This window comes from Helianthus annuus, chromosome 14, assembly GCF_002127325.2.
Source record: "Helianthus annuus cultivar XRQ/B chromosome 14, HanXRQr2.0-SUNRISE, whole genome shotgun sequence".
Lineage (NCBI taxonomy): Eukaryota > Viridiplantae > Streptophyta > Magnoliopsida > Asterales > Asteraceae > Helianthus > Helianthus annuus.
Window position 1 is genome coordinate 51,028,618 of NC_035446.2, and position 23,425 is coordinate 51,052,042.

General features: G+C 42.7%; 1 long non-coding RNA gene across 1 annotated transcript; it reads right to left on the bottom strand.

Moving 5' to 3' along the window:
• Window positions 1-6,595: 6,595 nt before the first annotated feature.
• Window positions 6,596-22,674, bottom strand: LOC110938198. Its single transcript, XR_002591276.1, has 2 exons — window positions 22,594-22,674; window positions 6,596-6,766 (listed from the first exon to the last, which is right to left on the bottom strand). It is a non-coding gene; the product is annotated as an uncharacterized LOC110938198 (long non-coding RNA).
• Window positions 22,675-23,425: the final 751 nt, after the last annotated feature.

The following is a 23,425-nucleotide window of genomic DNA, read 5'->3' on the forward strand; positions in this document are numbered from 1 at the left end:
ATAAGGTTTATGTTTATTGCCTACATGCTAGAATTTGCATAGAACTTTGCTCGTAGTATGCTTACATTACCTTGCTCACAACTTGTCATTGCATGAGAATACTTATGTGCTTACACCCTTCTGTCATCGCACTATTCGCGAACCTTTCTCACTTATGTTGCCTTTGATGTGAAGATCAATGGCCGCACGAATTACCATGACTCAAGCCCAGCTAGAGGCTCTCGTTGCTGCGGCAGTTGCAGCCGCCCAAGCAGGTAGTATACCCTGCAGTATAGACACTAGGATCTTTAGATCCTACATTAATTCTCGTACTTAACTTTGCCCTATTCGTACACAATAGGTCAACCCGCTCAGCAACAACCTGGGTGCACCTTCAAGAATTTCATGGATTGTCATCCTAGCTCGTTCAGTGGCACGGAGGGAGCAGTTGGACTCCTCCACTGGTTTGAAAAGCTCGAGTCGGTTTTCGAAATGTGTGAATGCCCTGAGGCTCGCAGGGTGAAGTTCGCCACTGGCACACTTGAAGGGATTGCGCTCACTTGGTGGAACGCACAAGTGCAGATCTTAGGGTTGGCAGCTGCTAACGCCACACCCTGGAATGAATTCAAAGAACTGATCAAGAGGGAATACTGCACTAGAGAAGACATTCACAAGTTGGAGGACGAGTTGTATAACTTGAAAATGGTTGGTTCGGAAATCGAAGCTTACACCAAGAGATCAAATGAGTTGGCTGTGTTATGTCCAACTATGGTGGACCCTCCATACAAGCGTATTGAGTTGTATCTCAAAGGTTTGGCACCAGAAATACAGAGCCACGTTACCTCGGCTAACCTCAACAACATCCAGGAAATCCAGCGTCTCGCTCACCGCATTACAGACCAGGCAGTGGAACAGAATAAACTGCCTAAGCGTGTCAGTGCTACTGCTACCGCTACCGCTTCTACTACACTTGCTACTCCCAGTGAAAGTAAGAGAAAATGGGATGGGGATTCTAGCAAGGGGTCAGCTTCAGTACAGTCACAAGCTCAGCAACGAAAGACAGACAGCTACCAGAGTCCCAGTCAGCACTCCTCAGGCAGCCACAGGCAGGGTGGGTATCGAGGAAACCTTCCAAAGTGTAACACCTGCAACAAACATCACAGTGGCCAGTGTAATAAGGTTCGTTGTCAAAGATGCCTCAAGATGGGTCATGAGGCCAAAGATTGTAGAAGCGCTCGACCTGCGAACCAGAACCAGCAGCAGCTACCAGCACAGCAGAATCAGCAACAGGGCAACAAGGGGTGCTATAATTGTGGTGCTGAAGGTCACATCAAGAGACACTGCCCTCAGTTGAACAGGAACCAGAACAACAACAACAACCACAACAATAACCAGGGCAACGGGAACAACAACAACAACGGGGGAGACAACCATAATAATGGCAACGAGGCAAGAGGTCGAGTTTTCATGTTAGGAGGAGGAGACGCAATGAACGCTAATTGAACTTATAACTTATTTTGGATTTTCATCATTACGTTTACGCTACTCAAACAAAGTTTGGTTTGAACATTAATCGTGTTGGGTTTTATGAATTATTTTACCTATTATATTTTATGTTTGGTATGATGGATGTTTTGATATTATTGAGCGCACCTGCCGTATTTATGGACCTTACGAGCAGGGTGTGCAAACCCTACCTGGACAAATTGTCCCTGTCTCCATCGACGACATTCTGATCTACTCCAAGAGTCAGGAGGAACACGAGCAGCGCTTACGTCTTATCTTGGAACTTTTCGAAAGGGGCAACTGTATGCAAAGTTTTCAAAATGCGACTTCTGGCTTCGTGAAGTCCACTTCTTAGGCCATGTGGTGAACAAGGATGGGATTCATGTCGATCCATCCAAGGTTGATTCGATCAGAAACTGGCCAGCACCGCGAACACCGACAGAAATACGCCAATTCTTGGGTTTGGCAGGTTACTACAGGCGATTTATTAAAGACTTCTCCAAGAATCGCGCAACCACTTACTATGTTAACACAGAAAGGTGTTGTTTACAGATGGGGTAATACGCAAGAGACCGCTTTTCAGTACTTAAAGGATAGGCTTTGCAGCGCACCTATTCTCTCATTGCCAGAGGGCACGGATGACTTCGTGGTTTATTGTGACGCATCGATACAGGGGCTTGGTTGTGTATTGATGCAGCGGGATAAAGTTATTGCCTACGCTTCGCGACAACTCAAGGTTCATGAACGAAACTACACGACGCACGATTTAGAGCTGGGAGCTGTTGTTTTCGCGCTTAAGATATGGCGACACTACCTGTACGGTACCAGGTGCACGATTTACACCGATCACAGGAGTCTCGAGCATATTCTTAAGCAAAAGGATTTGAATATGCGTCAACGGAGATGGGTTGAACTTCTAAACGACTATGAATGCGCCATCAAGTATCATCCAGGCAAGGCCAATGTTGTGGCTGATGCCCTCAGTCGAAAGGACACTTTACCTCGGCGTGTGCGAGCGCTACAGCTTACGATTCAGTCTAGCCTTCCTGCACAGATACGAGCTGCTCAGTTAGAAGCACTGAAACCCGAAAACGTCAAAGCTGAAGCCTTACGCGGCTCAAGGCAACGCAGGGAACAAAAGGAAGACGGCGCCTGCTATGTAACGGGGCGTATTTGGGTCCCACTTTATGGCGGTTTACGCGAACTTGTAATGGATGAAGCTCACAAGTCTCGCTATTCGATACATCCAGGGTCGGATAAAATGTACCACGACATCAACACTACTTATTGGTGGCCTAGTATGAAGGCTCACATCGCTACGTACGTTGGAAAATGCTTAACCTGTGCGAGAGTCAAGGTTGAATATCAGAAACCAGCAGGCCTACTTCAACAGCCCAAGATACCTCAATGGAAATGGGAAGAAATTTCCATGGATTTTGTTACAGGCCTACCTAGATCCCAGCGTGGGAATGACACTATTTGGGTGATCGTTGATCGACTCACAAAGTCTGCTCACTTCTTGGCTATCAAAGAAACGGATAAGTTTTCTACCCTCGCAGACGTCTATCTTAAAGAAGTTGTTTCGAGGCACGGAGTGCCCACCTCTATTATTTCGGATCGCGATGCACGATTCACGTCAGAGCTTTGGCAAGCGATGCACAAATCCTTCGGCTCACGATTAGACATGAGCACAGCATATCACCCTCAGACGGATGGGCAGTCTGAGCGAACTATCCAAACTCTAGAGGACATGCCTCGAGCGTGTGTCATCGATTTCGGCAACGGCTGAGAAAAACACCTCCCTTTAGTGGAGTTTTCGTACAATAACAGCTATCATACCAGCATTCAAGCCGCTCCATTCGAGGCATTGTACGGACGTAAATGCCGGTCACCTCTCTGTTGGGCAGAGGTGGGGGATAGTCAAATTACGGGTCCAGAGATTGTAGTGGACGCCACAGAAAAGATAGCACAGATACGGCAACGCATGGCAGCAGCACGCGACCGACAGAAAGCCTACGCGGACAAGCGTAGAAAGCCATTGGAATTTGAGGTCGGGGACCGGGTTTTATTGAAAGTTTCACCCTGGAAGGGTGTGGTTCGATTTGGTAAACGAGGCAAACTGAATCCGCGGTACGTCGGACCATTCGAAATCTTAGAAAAGATTGGCAAAGTAGCCTACAGATTAAACCTACCAGCTGAACTCGGTGCAGTTCAAAATGTATTTCACGTGTCGAATCTGAAGAAATGCCTATCAGATGAGACCCTTATAGTTCCTTTTAAGGAACTCACTATCGACGAGCGGTTGCAGTTCGTCGAGGAACCAGTTGAAATCACGGACCGGGATGTTAAGGTCCTCAAACACAAGAGAATTCCTCTTGTTCGAGTTCGTTAGAACTCCCAGCGTGGCCCAGAGTATACCTGGGAACGCGAAGACCAGATGAAGGAAAAGTACCCCCAGCTATTCGAAACCAATGCATCCACTTCTGAGGCTGAAGCTACTACTACTGAATTTCGGGACGAAATTCCAAATCAACGGGGGGATGATGTGACACCCCAGGAAAACCAGTGAACGATGTAACTTACCTAGCTTCCTCAGTGAGTGCGTACCAAATTTCGGGACGAAATTTCTTTTAAGTTGGGGATAATGTGACAACTCGAGTTTCTGACTTTCACTTTCGCATTAAATACGCGTTGACTTTGACTGTTTAGTTGTTTGGTTTGTGGACTTGAAATTGTACGCGTTGTGTTTTAATGAAACGTATTGTCGTTTTGCCTATACGTGATTACTTGCTGTGGTAGAAAATAATATTAGAATTTATTATTAAAACACTTAGTCTAGATCACGAAACATGACATACAGATCGAAGGATCACGAAAGATAACCTTAGGTTCGAAGGATCTCGAAATATACCCTTCGAGCAAAGACAGGATCCTTCGACATCTTTCGGCCCGAAGAATCCCGAAACATATCCTTCGACATCTTTCGGCCCAGTCCTTCTAGTGGGCTTGGCCCATTCCTGTGATACGTTTATAATTAAGAATGCATGTAAATCGGTGGTTATTTTCTAAAAACCCTAGAGCACCTCTACTTGTGACGGCAACCACAAACTTACGGAGACTTCTTGTTAATCAATTCTCTTGCCTTCTATTCTGGTTAGTGTTTAAAGTGTATATGATTTCATGATTTATAAATTGTCTTGCAATATATTGTTAGTATGTTAATCGGATATGTATGTTAATCGGATCTGTTTTGATGATGTTCAATGATAATGTTTTGTGGATCGGCTATGATAACCGGATATGTATGTTAGTATTGCAATATGTTGTTTGTATATTAACCGGATATGTATGTTAATCGGATATGGATGTTAATCGGATTGTTCATATTGTAATCGGTTGGTATGTATGTTTTGGAAAATATTTATGTTAATCGGATTGTTACGCCATGGGTTCGAGTATTGATCTTGATTAGTTATGAACTTGTCGTGTTTTAAAGTTAACCTGATTGAATGTAAATAGGTTGTGTTCATGTATGGTTCGATTAGGGTTCTTGAGAAACAATTGAAATCTGCCTGTTTGATCGATGACGTACTGAAACTGTTAGGAATTGATAGTTGACCGAAAGATATGGTGTTGACCGAAAGATATTGTGTTGACCGAAAGATAGTTGTGTTGACCGAAAGATATGGTGTTGACCGAAAGATATTGTGTTGACCGAAAGATAGTTGTGTTGACCGAAAGATAGTGTGTTGACCGAAACATAATCTGTGTGTCGAAGGATAACTATGTCGAAACATAGCTGATGTGTCGAAAGATAACCATGAATCGTAAGATGATAACTGTGTATCGAAAGACGTGTCGAAACATAATTGTGATAGTTGTGATAATTGTTGGAACGAAGGATGAGCAATGTATCGAAGGATGGGTAATGTGAATCGAATGATAGTTAATGATTAAATGTGAAACGATACGTGATGTGCCGATATGCAAACTGACTGTTATGTGAACATTAAATTGCATGTGTATCATTGTGAACATGAACTGATTTGTTATACGTGCATACAATAGGACTTGATTAATTACTTGTGAGTGCATAACCTAGCATACCGAGCAAACCAAGGTGAGTTCACACTCCTACTAAGGCATGGGATTCCCGGGTCGTGGGAATGGGTTAAAGGTTATCATTGACTAAGAACGTATATATGCTTTTCCTAGACTATCATCTATCATAGTCCTCAGATGTCAGGACGGTTCCGTAGGTTGGGATAACACCTACGTGGTTCCGTAGGTTGGATAACACCTACGTGGTCATATGCCATTACTATCCTCGTTACAAAGGATACGCACGTAAGACCTACGTGTACGCATTACTTACTTCTTCCGTAGGTTGGATAACACCTACGTGGTCACATGCCAATTACTATCCTCGATACAAAGGATACGCACGTAAGACCTACGTGTACGCATTACTTACTTCTTCCGTAGGTTGGATAACACCTACGTGGTCATATACTACTGTTCTCGGACGAAGAACAGGGATGATACGAATAGTCTAGTGGTCACATAATATGGGAAGCCCCCACCTGTATAGCTTACTATTGGCCCTGTAGAGCCACATGTTACTTACTGTTACGCATTTACTTACTGTGAACTCGCTCAACTAGTTTGTTGATCATTCTGTTACATGCCTTGCAGATCGTTAGGTACTTGGAGCTTGCACTGGAGAAGCGGGTCGTTGTGGACAGGGATCGTATTTTCTACGTTGAACTAATATGACTTTTAAAACTATTATCTATTGTTGGTTTAGTTACTATGCTTCCGCTACACTTTGAAACTATGGTTATGTTTTTAAACACCTATCGTATTGAATGGATAGTTTGCATTTATTTTACTTAATATTATTTACATGTTCAATATGATTGGTGGCTTGATCCTGGTCAGTCACGCTCCCAAGCGGTGATACTCCGCGTGTGGATTTTGGGGGTGTGACATAATCTGCCTTTTTAATATATATTTTTTTTCACAGACAATACCAAGTGATTTTTGTAACACCCCGATCGCGTAAAACAACAAACCGCGACGGAAACATCGGGGAGTCACGTTACAGGAATTGTTTCACAACACATGGTATTTAAAGTTTTGTATTATTAAGATAATTGTTTACATTGTCTTGGGATAAACAGGGAACAAAATACAGTAAATTGTCTTTCATGTTTTAAAGTCACTAAGGCCCGCGTCCAACCTATGTGAAGTATGCATTCATGTCATCAAACAATAGCTCCTGAAACATATGTGAAGAGACAGTCAGCATAAAAAGCTGGCGAGTACATAGGTTTTGTGTGTCAAATTCTTGGCTTTGAATTCATATTGCAATACCTCGTCCGACTTCGAGGGTCGACGAGTATGAACCTTGAAATCAAAAAGTGTTTGATATTGCAATATATTTTACCAACTTTACAAGTTGACATAAGTAAAACAAAAACCTTGTAGCCATGAATCTTGGCCGAAAACATTTGTTTTGTAAAACCGACTAATAAGTCGATTTAAAAGATAACATTATATGGTTTATATCTTTAAGTGAAAATCATTGCGTGACATTGTTCAAAACCATTTTTCCGTGTCATAGACCAATTGTCCGTGTCATAAACCATTTGTCTGTGTCATAAACCATTTGTCTGTGTCATAAACCAAGTGTCTATGTCATCAATCAATCGTCCGTGTTTTAATTGTGAAAAACTTTTGGTCGTTCTTTAATGAACACATTCAAACCTGTGTTGACTATACCACCCAAGGGGTATCTTTAATAGACCTCAAAAAGGTCTCTTTAAATAGATTAACAAACCAACAAATGATTTGTTAATCATAAACAGTTTCTGTCGTTACCCAAACTTCCACCAAATCCAGTGGGCAGTTCAATAACGAGATTGTCAGTCCTATGGTACCATAACATACTACCGGTCAGCGTGATCAATGTTAATAAATGTCATTCGTGTCATGGATAATGCACCAACAAGTTGTTCACATTATTGAAATCGTAGTGTTATATATAAACCATCGACTTTATTTTTGAAAACTTAAAAATGATTTAGCACATATGAGTCACCCCAAAACATTTGCAAAACGTAAAAGAGGGGAACTATGTACTCACCTGGGATTGCGAAAGTTTCCTTGTATCAATGGAAATAACAAAGCTCAAACGTGTCCTAATGTGTCGGATAACTTATGTTAGTGTGTCGAGACATTTAACGGGAGATTGGATATAATAAAGTCTTATAAACCAAACGAGTGTTGGGACTCGTATGATATGGTTTAATAAGCTTAGAATTTTCATTCGGAAAGGATCCTAAGTGCTTTTGACCCGTTATGACTCGTTAAGGTAGTTTACGCTACTTTAACGGGTCATTTGCGTAACTATATGTTCGGATGGTTAAATATGTCTTATGATAAGTCTTATATGTCAAAACATGTTTGATAATGTTGTAACATCAGTTTATATGTCAAAAGTTTGGTTACATGCTTAAAATTGATTTATGCACAAAAGGGCATTTTGGTCATTTTTTAAGAACTTTGAAGCGACTTATCATAACACTAACCAAACAACGTGACCATAAGGTATAACCTCAGTAGGTTATTCCCTATAAAACTATGGTCACAAATATGTGTTTGGTCGGATCCTAAGATCGACCAAATGGGTCGGATTCGAAAGTCAAAGCGGTGGTCAAGACCGCTCAACTTACGACCCTAATAAAGCACTAAACTTGAAGTGACGAGTTAGACATGTCAAAAAATGTCTAACTAAGTTATAAAACTGATTTGGTATCAAAACTTGGAGTTTTGATACCCGAAAATAGTTTCGTCGTAAAATGCACATTATGTGCATCTTTGACCAAAACTTTGACTCATCACTTCGACCAGTAAACGTGGTAATCAGAATGTGCAATCGCAAGGGATTATAACTGATATTCGCTAATTTACACATATTTTAGTCCCCCGTTTTACCCCTATTTTATGCGTTTTCGGTCGTAAAACCGTCATTCAGATACTTAATTATCTACATTTTTGTTTACAGGCCTAAAACAGCATACCAGACAAGATGATAGCGAAAACGAGGACTTTTAGGATAAAACGACGAAGCTGCGAACCTTCTGTTAGAAAAACTGACCTGGGCGTGAGGCACGGTCGTGCGACCTTGTGCACGACCGTGCATATCCGATGATCCATGAAGACCGGCAGTGAACGAGGGTGCAACTCCGCATTGAAGGCCAACCCGAAATGGCACGGTCGTGCCGTATGCGGAACGGACGTGCGGATCCGACGATCAAACAAGACCTCGGAACTGAACGACCAAAGAAATAGGCGTGCAACCAGACCTCGGAAAGGAATGACCGTGCCAATTGAAGAACGGCCGTGCGTGTCCGAAGACCAGTCAACGATCTGTGACGTCACGCAGTATGGTGGACCACCACCAATAATTGCTTAAATTGCACGGTCGTGCGATCGGAGAACGACCGTGTGACGTCGAAAAAGCATAAAAACATAACAGAACCATTCTATCAGAACTCTGGAATTTTGGAGAGCTCCACAGGCGATTTTCAGGCTCCGGAAGCATCAGCTTTAGCCCGGATTCAAGCCACATTGCCCGGTTTTGCTCGTTTACTATCCGGATTCTTAATCTTGTGCTTGTTTATGGTTTGGATTTCTAACCTTTCCAGAATTTTGTTAATGTTTCAAGCATTTAGATTAATATTTAGGTATTATTGTAGCCTTTGGGCAAAAACACAACAATCCCTTGCTTGATTATAGCTATTTGTATGTTAATCTATGTTTGTAATGAAATTTGGAAGTGTTTTCTATGATTATCTTTGATGATTAGTTTGCAACCTTGTTATTGATATTGATTTCTTGATTATAAGTAATTGTGTTGGATGATTGGTGCTTGGTTAGGTAAGATAGTTGCAAAATGAAGCTTATTTAATCATGTATTAGTAAACTTTTAATTTGGTTAACTAGTTTAACTTGGTTAAAATGTGGGCACCATGATACTCTAACGGGTTAGTGGTTTAATAAAATGTAATTATTGTTAATCAAGAAAGCTTGCCCTCACGGAAGGACTCTAACGGGTTAGATGGTGTTGTTATGAATTCTTGCCATGATTTGTTAGCTTAGTTAGTAGTTTCGGCCAAAATTGCTATCTTGGTGAATTTATGCGTAAGATTTGTAAAATGAACTTGGTTGTGATTTAATCTAGTTTATGCTTGTCTCGGTGGTTGCATTGTGTTTATCGGTGTTGCTTTCCTTGATTAAGTGAGGTTAGAAAACTCCTAACGGATGACTAACTTATTTTTAGGAGATTTTTGTAGACATTAATCAATCGCACGTTAAAGAACAATTTTAGGTGGTTAAAGTGTGTTTATCGTTTTAACTTTCCGAATGATTGTCATGTTAGGATTCCCGAAAGGGATACTAATTGTCTTAAATTGGAAAATTGACCGAATGCTTCTAGTGCCAAAACCGACTTAGTTGACATGCTTTGGTTGTGTATTAAGCAAGGCTATTTATATATAATTTACTATGTTTTATAAATATTTGTTTATGCTTATGTTAGTTTAAATAAAACCAAAACAACGTATGTTTTTACCGATAGTTTAGCGACAAAGGTCTAGTATTATTTCTCCGCCCATTTCCGTGGATCGATACTTGGTTCTTACCGATACTTTACTACATATATGACGGGGTACACTTGCCTCTTTCGTGTGTGTTTTGATGTAAAAGTAATAATCACTTTTATAAATTTAAAACCAATTCGTGTGTAATTTCATTGTAAAAATATGTATAGTCGCGCACGTACCAAGTTTTTGGCGCCGCTGCCGGGGAATGGCGAGTTTTAGGAACGACCCGAGTCATTGTTTTATCGGTGTATATACTTGTTAATATATGTGAATATTTTCTTAGTTATTTATTTGTTTATTTATTTGTTAATATTTCTTGATTTTAATTCATTTTATTCGTTTTCATGATTCTTTTGTACACTTGTGAATTTTTATTCCATTTATTTGTTCGAATTCGGACTCATTATTCATTTATTCGTTGAATTTTTGGCTCTTAAAAATCGGTTTTACACTAGCCGAATCGATTGTTTTCATTGCTTTAATTTTTATAAAAATTTTGGCCCATTTTCGGATTTTTATAAAATTTTCAGCCTATTTTTATACATATTCTGTTAATATTCAGCTAAAAATAAACATTATTTATTAATAAACTATTCATTGTGTCAGTTTTTCGTTTGTAGGTTGATGTCCTCAACTCCCGCGCCCGCTATTGCTGAGCCTACTGACGAACCAGCGCATAATCTTAGAAGAAGTAAGAGGCTGCGCGAAAGGTCACTTGTCATTGCACAACGCATAGCAAATGCAATCGACGAGCCGGTGATTATCTCTGAAGACGAAAGCTCAGGGGACGAGGAGAGAGTCGTCATGGCGGACGACGACCGACCATTGAATGAAACAAATCAGCCTGGAAGGGCAGGCCTGGAGCCGAGTATCCTTCAGCCCACTATAGATGCACCTACTTTTGAAATTAGATCTAGTATTATTAACATGGTGCAGAATTCAGTACAGTTTGACGGACGTGAGCATGAGGATCCCGGGAGGCATATCGCTGCTTTTCTTGCTATTTGTTCGACATTTAGGATTACAGGTGTTTCGGAGGATGCGATTCGGTCGAGGTTGTTTCCGTTTTCATTACGTGACAAAGCTAGAGCTTGGCTTATGTCACTTCCTGCCGGGTCCATCAGGACCTTGAATCAGTTGGCGGAGCAGTTTATGCAGAAATATTTCCCACCTGAGAAAACGAACAAGCTACGAAACCGGATTGTTTCCTTTCGCCAGGACGAGGGCGAGTCGTTGCATGCGGCTTGGTAGAGATTCAAGGATTTGTTGATTGATGTGCCACATCATGGCTTCTCCAAGCGACAGCTGGTTTTGACGTTCTATCAGGGGCTCAGCTATAATACGCAGGAGCGATTAGACGTGAACGCGGGAGGCGATCTTGGAACTAAGACGCCGACTGAAGCGTATGATATTATAGAAAAAGCTGCGTTGAAATCCAGCTCGCGTCGGGACGGAGATAGAGGTAGGGCATCATCATCATCATCTCGTTCAGGAGTTCATGCTGACTACATGGCCATTACTGCACAAATCTCGGCTCTTGCATCGAGATTCGACAGGTCCCAGATGATTGCGCATGCTGGCTCGGGATGTGACCAGTGCGGAGTGTCACACGAGCCTGGGGCATGTTTTCAGGGAGTCGTATATGAGGGCCACGAAGAAGTAGATTTCGTGAGTAATCAAGTAAGGCTGCAGAACAACCCGTACAGCAACACCTATAATCCCGGTTGGAGAAATCACCCAAATTTTGGGTGGCGAGCGAACACAGGAAATCAGAACCCATTGGGGTTCACTCAGCGTGCTCCAGCGCCTCAGCAGGGTCAGCAGTACCAGCAGTACAACCAACCCTACCAGCAGCGTCCATACTTGTACCAGAATCAGGGCACTGGGAGTAGCTCCCAGCAGCAGGCCCCTCAGTCTAGCTCCAAGCTGGAGGATATGATGGCTCAGCTTCTCTCTAGCTCTGAAAAACGATACCAACAAAGCGAAGATCGTTTTCTAGCTAACGAGGGAGAAATGAGGAGTCAGAAAGCCACGATTCAGAATATTGAGAATCAGGTTGGTCCGCTGGCGCAGATGATGTCCAAAAGACCCCCAGGCGGTCTTCCGGGTAATACAGAACCAAACGCGGGCGGGCATGTGAATGCGATCATGACCAGGAGTGGAAAAACTACCGGACCCGTCATATCGGACTCAGCACCAATCACTGAAGCGGTCCCGACTGACACACCGGACGAGGTGCAAGCCAGGCTACGCCCAGCAAGTACAGCACAAGTCCAGGAGCCGGTCAAAGATTACACTCCACCAGTACCTTATCCAGGCAGGCTGAAGAAACAGAAGAACGAAGAGCAATACGGTAAGTTCCTTGAGTTGTTTAAGCAACTACACATCAATATACCGTTTGTTGAAGCCTTGGCCCAGATGCCAAAGTATGCGAAATTCCTGAAGGATATCCTCTCGAATAAACAGAAGCTCGAGGATATATCATGTGTGGTGATGAATGAAACTTGTTTCGCCGTTCTGCAAAACCGTCTGCCCACGAAAATGGGAGATCCTGGTAGCTTTACGCTCCCGTGTTTGATTGGAAACATGTCTGTTAGCCATGGATTGGCTGACTTGGGAGCGAGTATCAACCTTATGCCGTATAAGGTTTTTACAAAGCTGGATCTGGGTGAGCCGTCACCCACTAGGATGAGCATTCGGTTGGCAGATCACTCAATAAAGTATCCGCGCGGATTTGTGGAAAACATGCTTGTAAAAATCGATAAATTTGTTTTCCCCGTGGATTTTGTTATCCTTGACATGGACGAAGATTCAAGGGTACCTTTGATACTTGGACGTCCTTTCCTCAATACAGCGAGGACGATTGTTGATGTGGCAGCTGGCCAAATCACACTCCGAGTGAATGATGAGCACGTGACATTCGATATCAAAAGATCGATGCAGCATCCGCAATGTCACGATGACAAGCTTTATTACGTCGACATTGTCGATGCATGTGTGTGCTCTCATTTTCAAGGTACTATTGACGAGATTGATTCAGACACACGTCTATCGTGTGGGGACCTGATTGGCATTACGCAGGAGGGCCACGATTTCGAGCAGCCAGTCTATTAGATTGGTGACGATGGTTCCCAGAGTCCGGAGAGATGTCTAGAAATTAGTCATGTAAAAGAGGAGGAAGCAAAGCCTTTGGTTGAAGATCCGACGCCTTTGGAGTTGAAAGAACTCCCGCCCCATCTCGAGTATGCATTTCTTGACGAGGAGCGGTCGCTTACCGGTCATAATTTCGGCATCATTGGAAAAGGATGAGAAAAATCAGCTTCTCGAGGTTCTGAGACTTCATAAGAGAGCCATTGCATGGAAAATCATGGATATTGAGGGCATCAATCCTTCTTTTTGTACTCACAAGATTCTGATGGAAGACGAGTACAAACCATGTGTTCAGCATCAGAGGCGTTTAAATCCAAATATGAAGGACGTTGTGAAGAAGGAGGTAATTAAGTTGTTGGATGCCGACATGATTTATCCTATTTCGGACTCTGTGTGGGTGAGTCCAGTGCAGGTCGTACCTAAGAAAGGTGGTATGACTGTAGTCTCGAATGATAGGAATGAACTAATTCCTACCCGTACCATCACTGGGTGGCGAGTTTGCATTGACTACCGCAAACTCAATGATACTACTCGCAAGGATCACTTCTCGCTTCCATTCATCGACCAGATGTTGGAACGCCTGTCGGGGAAGTTGTATTACTGTTTCCTAGACGGATTCTCTGGGTACTTTCAGATTCCTATCGCTCCTGAGGATCAGGAGAAGACTACCTTTACCTGCCCCTCGGCACATTCGCCTACCGGCGGATGCCTTTCGGGTTGTGTAATGCACCAGTGACCTTCCAGAGATGCATGGTTGCAATTTTCCATGACATGATCGAGGATTCCATGGAGGTTTTCATGGATGATTTTTCGGTATTCGGGGATTCCTTCGATCACTGCTTGGAAAATTTGAGAAAGATGTTAAAGAGGTGTGAGGAGACGAATCTTGTCCTGAACTGGGAGAAATGCCACTTCATGGTGAAGGAGGGCATAGTTCTGGGACACAAGATTTCGCATGCTGGTATGGAGGTCGATCCAGCCAAAGTGGATATCATTTCACGACTTCCACCTCCCACCTCTGTGCGAGCGATACGGAGCTTTCTCGGTTATGCCGGGTTCTATCGGCGATTCATCAAAGATTTTTCAAAAATCGCTAGACCCATGACCCGTTTGTTGGAGAAAGACGCTCCGTTCATATTCGGAGATGATTGCTTGAGAGCCTTTGACCTTCTCAAGCAAAAGTTGATTGAGGCCCCTATTTTAGTTGCACCCGACTGGAGTCTGCCGTTTGAGATTATGTGCGACGCGAGTGATTATGCTATAGGGGCCGTTCTTGGCCAAAAAAGAGAAAAGCACTTTCACCCGATCTATTATGCGAGCAAAACTCTTCACGACGCTCAGGAGCATTATACCACGACAGAAAAAGAGCTCTTAGCGGTCGTTTTCGCATTTGACAAATTTAGATCGTACTTGGTGCTTTCGAAAACCGTTGTATATACTGATCACGCTGCCATCCGATATCTCTTCAGCAAACAGGACGCCAAACCGCGTCTGATCAGGTGGATCTTGTTGCTGCAGGAGTTTGATATTGAAATTCAAGATAAAAAGGGTGCGTTGAATGTAGCGGTTGACCATCTATCTCAGTTAGAGCATGGAGACATCGTGGACGCGCGTTGGGATTCCATAAATGACAACTTCCCACACGAGTCTTTGATGAGTGTTGAGATATGCGATGAGTCGCCATGGTTCGCTGACCTTGCGAACTACCTTGCTTGCGGGATTCTGATTAAAGGGTTGACTCACCAGCAAAAGAGGAAATTCTTTTCGGATGTCAAGCACTACATTTGGGATGACCCTTACTTGTTTCGGGTAGGTGCTGATCAGGTGATTAGGAGATGTGTTTCAGGGAATGAGGCGACCGATATTCTGCGCCACTGTCACGAGGGACCTACCGGAGGCCACCATGGAGCCAACCTTACCGCCAAGAAGGTGTTGGATTCCGGGTTTTATTGGCCGACCATATTTCGTGATGCGCAGAGTTGGGTTAGAGCGTGCGATGCTTGCCAGAGAGCGACAAATATATCGGCACGTGATGAAATGCCTCAAAACTGGATTCAGGTTTGTGAAGTCTTTGATATCTGGGGGATAGACTTCATGGGACCATTTCCCCCCTCACGAGGTAATAAGTACATCCTGGTCGCGGTTGACTATGTATCGAAGTGGGCGGAGGCACAAGCCTTACCCACCAATGATGCCAGGGTGGTCGTGAGATTTTTGAAGAGCTTATTTGCCCGGTTCGGCGCTCCGAAAGCGCTTATCAGTGACAGAGGGACGCATTTTTGCAATACTCAGCTCGAGAGAGCTTTGTCCCGTTACGGTGTGCATCACCGTCTATCCACGCCTTATCATCCACAGACAAGCGGGCAGGTGGAAGTCACGAACCGGGGGCTGAAAAGAATCCTTGAGCAGTCGGTAGGTGCAAACCGCAAGGATTGGTCGGATAAGCTAGATGAAGCGTTGTGGGCTTTCCGTACGGCTTACAAGACGCCTATTGGGACTACTCCCTTTAGGCTTGTGTACGGAAAGGCATGTCATTTACCGGTTGAGTTGGAGCATAAAGCGATGTGGGCTCTAAAAACCGCAAATCTGGACCTAAAAGCCGGAGGTGAAGCCCGGTTTCTCCAGATTCATGAATTGGAAGAGTTGCGACAACGCGCTTATGAGAGCTCCGTGTTGTACAAGGAGCGCACGAAGAGATTGCACGATAAACGCTTGAAGGACCACAAAGAATTCCAAGCGGGCGATCTTGTTCTTCTTTACAACTCGCGGTTGTGCTTATTTCCCGGGAAGCTTCATTCACGTTGGACAGGCCCATACACGGTTAAAGAGGTATTTCCGTATGGGACTGTTGCAATAGAGAACGCGGACGGCGTTATTTTCAAAGTAAATGGCCATCGCTTGAAGTTATACGTTGCCGGGCCGACAGAATCGGTGATGGAGGTCATTGAACTCCAAACCCCGCACACATCATAAGTGTGGGGAGAAGAGAGTCTACGCTGCTGACTCGCGGATCAAAAATGCAGCAAGAGCGTATTTTGCGCTTTAGGGGTAGTATTGTCATTTAGGATTTATTTTTCTAGTTTTAGCTTGGAGTCTTGCTATCGACTCGTCGACAAAAATTTAGCATGAGTCTACGCTACTGACTCGCCGACAAAAATGTAGCAGGAGCGTCTTTGGCGCTATAAGGGTAAAATTGTCCTTTTTTGTGTTTTAGTAGTTTTAGCGTAATTTAGGTTAGTTAGGTAGTTTTTGTTAGTTTGTACAGTTTTCATACGTGCCAAGTGAAGGGTCTACGTGGTAATATTGTTAAAACAGTTTGCGGATGGTAAAAATGGCGAAAAACGGCCGAAAAGGGTGCTGAAACTGATTACTGCAGAAAATTCTGATCTGCAGATATGGCACGGCCGTGCCACCTGTCGCACGCCCGTGCGATTGCGGGCTGACAGGAACGGTGAGTCGCACCCCCAGTGCATCACCGAGAAAAGCATGCCAGGTCAGCCAAATGTCGGCGACGCACGACCGTGCATTCCCGCGCACGACCGTGCGACTGGCTAAGGGCAGTTTGGTCATTTGCCAATATAAATACCCTCATCTGCAGCCCCCATTCACAATTCGCGAACCCTAACTGCTGCAGACCGTTCCAGAGCGTTTTTGCCTTAAATCGCACGGTTTCTTCGCACGGTTTCACCTATCTCTTCGCACGGTAAGTTCCTTCTTGTAGATTTTCAATTTCTTCGCTTTCTAGGCTAGATTCATCTGATTCTTCAAGGATTTTCTAGGGTTCTCTTCATAAACAAATCGAAACCCTAGCCCTTGCAAGAATCATGTATATCATGAACACCCGGTTGAGATTCCGACCCCTGTTAGCCCAATACTTGTTGAAAATTGCAAAAATCAGGCTGTTATTAGATCAGGGGTTCGAAAAACTGCAGAATCGGAGTTGCACGGTCGTTCCCTTGTGGAACGGTCGTGCCTTGCCGGCTGTTCACTGATTCTGATGTTGGCTCGGTATTGCACGGTCGTGCCGTTCGTCGCACGCCGTGCGGTTACGACATGTGCCGGCCACATTTGCTCGATCTCGGTGATGCACGACCGTGCGACAGGCCGCACGCCCGTGCCAATCGCCCAGATCAGTTTGACAGAACCTTCATAATTGTGCGTTCTGCTGTTTTCGAATGAAATTTTTCCTGTTCCATGATTTCTAACTATATTCCTCGTGCAGATGAATCATCCTTTCCTTCAGTTCGATCCCAACGACGAGTGTGAGGCTTTATGCATTCCAAAACGAGACGCATTATGGGCCCGGAGAGGGCAGTTCGGAGTCCCTAGATGGTTGGATTGGGAGGTGATGCAAGAACTCAATCAGTATGACCGATTAGAAAACATGATGAGTCGCCCACTTACAAATCTGGTCGGTTGCAACCGACCCGTTTACTTGGAGCTGACCATAGAGTTCTTCGCATCGTATGCCTACGAAAAGCCGGTTGCTGCTCGACGACCCAAATTCCGCCACAAGGAGCGGATAGCTTTCAGGTTATGTGGTCGATGGCATAGGTGGTCGGTTGGTCGTTTGGGTAGGAGGCTCGGGATTTACACTAGAGAAGACATGGATGATCCCAATGTCTTTACAGAGCAGTTCACCTTCCCTTCTGATGCAGCACGAGATGCGTTTTGGGCTGCAAATGCCGTTGGGGACCCCTACAACCCGAGGATGTCGAAGGCCTCGCGACTTAGAGACCCTCTGGTGCGAGTGATGTACCATGTGTTTAGCCACACTATATGCGGTCGCATGGACAGTCTTGGTAGCTGTCCAACACCAGATCTGATTTTTCTATATGCGTTGGTAGAGCAAGCACCTATCAACCTTGCTGCGCGAATGGCTAAATACTTTGTCAAGTGCTCAGGGAGGACTCCTAAGAGTCAGATACATGGCGGTCAGTATGTGACCGAAATAGCGTATAATGAACACGTTATGACTGAGGAGGTGCTTCAGGGTCTCACTCTGATAACCGAGGGGGTTCATGTCGACATCAGGTCGTTGAAGGTGATGGGGGTAATTGTTGAGACTAATCACGGGGATAGGTTGAGGGGGCTCAACAATGAGGTCTGGGACCCGTTACCCCCGCTTCCAGCAGACGAAAAGGATGTAGAGATGCAGGAGCAGCAGCACGGACCGCACACACCACCACACCAGACACCGCCACATGTGCCGCAGCACCATGAGTACCACCAGCATCAGGATTGGCCTGAGTTTTATCAGCAGTTCCAGCAGATGCGTGTTACGCAAGAGCAGCATGGTACATACATCGACAAGATCCGGGCTAGTCAGGATCAGCTCAGGGCCACTCAGGATCAGCTTAGGCGTAGCCAAGAGAGCTTATACCAGGGGGTGAGTGCCGGATTTTCATACTTGTTCGGGGAGATGCACCATGCATATCCCGACTACTTTCAGCACCCTCCATAGTTCCCACCGTGGAACCCACCTGGTTATGGTGATGCAGGCCCATCCTTCACAAGAGACGATGATGGTGACGACGAGTAGGAGTTGGTGGTGTAGTTCGTTGGTGGTTTTTATTATTATTTCAGTACTTGTTATTTCGGGTGTTCTTTTTGCCTAGTATTTCAAACACCCTCGGATTGTATTTTTTAAAAAAAAAACACTTTACTTTATGTTATGTCTTTGTTTGAATTGGTAGTATCTATGTACATTATGGTTTTTATGTTATTCTGTTATTGTTCTGTTTTGGTGTACATGTGACATACTTGCAGATCCGACATATCTTGGACCGGAGCATATGACAGACACAGCTTTGGGAGTCTCGTTTCATTAGATATCATCTTAAGGGGGAGTACTATTATCCGTTTTCTCTATATTTTGGTTTCGCATTGGGGACAATGCGAAGTTCAAGTGTGGGGAGGGGGTTAACTTTGTTAACTTTGTTTGTTAACTTTGTTAACTTTGTTTGTCCTAAAAAAAATCAAAATCGTCAGAAAAATCATTCAAAAATACTTATATTTTGTTTATATTTTAATAAATAAACCGGTTGGTTGTGTTTTAGAAAGCTTCGGACTTGATAAAAACTCGACAAGCAAAATATTTTTGAAAAAGGAAACCGAAAAGCGTGACAAACAAAGAAAGACTTACATGATAGTTTTCACACTTTTACCCATTCCATCCGTTACGTGAGCAAATTTGAGTCTATTTGTTATATATTTGTTTGTTCATTTCGGATATAGGAGTGAGCCGGATGTTATGTGTAATTTAGAATTTGTCACTAGTATGCTTGTTAAGACCATGAACTTGTGGATTTGTGTAAAAGTGATAGAGGCACTTAGATTACCCCTTTGTGTAAACCTTGTTCTTTGTGTTGTGTTCCCCGTTCACCTTATATTACCCTTTAGGATTAACCATGTCGAGCCTTCCCGTTTACCTTTGTTTACCCACATTATCGCCCACTTAGCCAAATTTAGCCTTTATATGTTTTAAACCCCTTTTTATTGTTGAAACTCGGGCAAAATAATCGTTTAACTAGCGTTTGTTTCAGTTTATTGTTTAATTAAAAAAAAATAATAAAAAAATAATAATAAAATAATACAGAAAATAAAACACCCTAAAATAGGGTGAAGTTGATAAAAATCGAGCAATTTTGAATGCTTAAATATTAAAATTTCGTTGATAAGCTCGATTGCGCAATAGTCGCCTTTTTAAGGCATTTGTATATATAGGTGTATACTTTCTTGCTAGTTAAACGCTACTACCGAGTTTTAACCATTTTCGCCACTTTATATGTCTACTTCCATACCCTTCGCCCAAGCCTAACGTTACAACCCGTAAAGACCTCTTGATTTACACTTATTTGCATGTTAGTTGGTGGAGACGAGATCTTATGACAAGCTTATGATATTGCATATTTCATTGACGTGGCATTGAGTGTTTGCACATACACATTTTATGTATGTTTCATAAATAAAACCGAGTGTGTGTGAATATTGTGAGTCGTGTGAAGATTAAGATGTTGAGTCAATTAAATGTGAAGTCACGGCTTTTTGGTTGTCGCTATTATAATTGCATATGCTTGTTGGGTTTGCTTCTTTTGATGTTGTCTTTCGACAAACCGGCTAACCGTTTATAATAGTTTTAAATGAAATAGTGTGTAAATTATTGTTCTTGTTTGTTTCTCTCTTTTATTGCTTTTTAGTTCAGCTTGCTTGAGGACAAGCAAGGTTCAAGTGTGGGGAGATTTGATATTCGCTAATTTACACATATTTTAGTCCCCCGTTTTACCCCTATTTTATGCGTTTTCGGCTGTAAAACCGTCATTTGGTTACTTAATTATCTACATTTTTGTTTACAGGCCTAAAACAGCACACCAAACAAGATGATAGCGAAAACGAGGACTTTCCGGATAAAACGACGAAGCTACGAACCTTCTGTTAGAAAAACTGATCTGGGTGTGAGGCACGGTCGTGCGACCTTATGCACGATCGTGCATATCCGATGATCCATGAAGACCGGCAGTGAACGAGGGTGCAACTCCGCATTGAAGGCCAACCCGAAATGGCACGGTCGTGCCGTATGCGGAACGGGCGTGCGGATCCGACGATCAAACAAGACCTCGGAACTGAACGGTCAAAGAAACAGGCGTGCAACCAGACCTCGGAAAGGAACGGCCGTGCCAATTGAAGAACGGCCGTGCGTGTCCGAAGACCAGTCAACGATCTGTGACGTCACGCAGTATGGTGGACCACCACCAATAATTGCTTAAAGTGCCCGGTCGTGCGATCGGAGAACGATCGTGCGACGTCGAAAAAGCATAAAAACAGAACAGAACCATTCTATCAGAACTCTGGAATTTTAGAGAGCTCCACAGGCGATTTTCAGGCTCCGGAAGCATCAGCTTTAGCCCGGATTCAAGCCACATTGCCCGGTTTTGCTCGTTTACTATCCGGATTCTTAATCTTGTGCTTGTTTATGGTTTGGATTTCTAACCTTTCCAGAATTTTATTAATGTTTCAAGCATTTAGATTAATATTTATGTATTATTGTAGCCTTTGGGCAAAAACACAACAATCCCTTGCTTGATTATAGCTATTAGTATGTTAATCTATGTTTGTAATGAAATTTGGAAGTGTTTTCTATGATTATCTTTGATGATTAGTTTGCAACCTTGTTATTGATATTGATTTCTTGATTATAAGTAATTGTGTTGGATGCTTGGTGCTTGGTTAGGTAAGATAGTTGCAAAATGAAGCTTATTTAATCATGTATTAGTAAACTTTTAATTTGGTTAACTAGTTTAACTTGGTTAAAATGTGGGCACCATGATACTCTAACGGGTTAGTGGTTTAATAAAATGTAATTATTGTTAATCAAGAAAGCTTGCCCTCACGGAAGGACTCTAACGGGTTACATGGTGTTGTTATGAATTCTTGCCATGATTTGTTAGCTTAGTTAGTAGTTTCGGCCAAAATTGCTATCTTGGTGAATTTATGCGTAAGATTTGTAAAATGAACTTGGTTGTGATTTAATCTAGTTTATGCTTGTCTCGGTGGTTGCATTGTGTTTATCGGTGTTGCTTTCCTTGATTAAGTGAGGTTAGAAAACTTCTAACGGATGACTAACTTATTTTTAGGAGATTTTTGTAGACATTAATCAATCGCACGTTAAAGAACAAGTTTAGGTGGTTAAAGTGTGTTTATCGTTTTAACTTTCCGAATGATTGTCATGTTAGGGTTCCCGAAATGGATACTAATTGTCTTAAATTGGAAAATTGACCGAATGCTTCTAGTGCCAAAACCGACTTAGTTGACATGCTTTGGTTCTGTATTAAGCAAGGCTATTTATATAATTTACTATGTTTTATAAATATTTGTTTATGCTTATGTTAGTTTAATTAAAACCAAAACAACGTATGTTTTTACCGATAGTTTAGCGACAAAGATCTCGTATTATTTCTCCGCCCATTTCCGTGGATCGATACTTGGTTCTTACCGATACTTTACTACATATATGACGGGGTACACTTGCCTCTTTCGTGTGTGTTTTGATGTAAAAGTAATAATCACTTTTATAAATTTAAAACCAATTCGTGTGTAATTTCATTGTAAAAATATGTATAGTCGCGCACGTACCAATAACCTTCGTGATTATGATCGCGTTGCAAAGTTCAATTGAATTTTGACTTGACCAATTAAGGTCAGAACCGATAGTCAAACAGAAAGTCAAACTATTTACCTTTTAGCTTATAACAAGCTAAAATAAAGAAAAGGACTAAGGAAGAACACTTACTTGTGTTCTAGGAAGTCTTAGAACTCAGTAGGAGACTTCCATAAGGCTGGAAACAAGCTCCAAGGAGATGGGAGAAAAAAGATTGAATGAGCAAGGAATTATGGTGGAAATGGCTTGCTATTTATAGCAATTTGGAAGCCACAAGATCATCACACATATCCCATGAGGTATCCTTGATCAAAGGTGGTCCTAGCACATTTCAAGAGCAGGAACAGGCTTGGAAAACATGAGTTCTTGGGCTCCAAGTATAACATCTGCCAAAAAAAAGGATCTAAAAAAATTTCGGATCTCAACCCTTTAACACCAATTATATAACTTGATATAAGTATATATATGAGTAAAATGTCCGGATAGTCCCTGTGGTTTGGTAAAATAACACCTATAGTCCCCAACTTTTGGAAATTACACTGGTGCTCCCTGTGGTTTGATGAGTTGTTACTCGGATAGTCCCTTGAGTGGATCTCCGTTAGTTTTATCCGTTAAATCCATGTAAAATGACAAAATTGCCCCTTGCTTTTATTAAAATATAAGAAAAAACTAATTAATCATCTGAAATATAAATTAGGCCCCACAATCAATTATTAATTATTAAATACAATATATAACACCGCACCCAAACCCCATCCGTCCATTTTCCGACGGTTCTGACCAGAAAGCCGCCAACACAGGTCTCCCCACTTTGTTCTCCGCCATTGTGATGTCATTCCTAACTCATGTGATCTGAAGATTCACCACTCTATTTTTCAATATTGTGATAACAAAATCAAACTTCCTGCATCGATCTTAACATTCCGGCTACTGTTGTTTGATTGAATAATAGTTATTGTTTCGT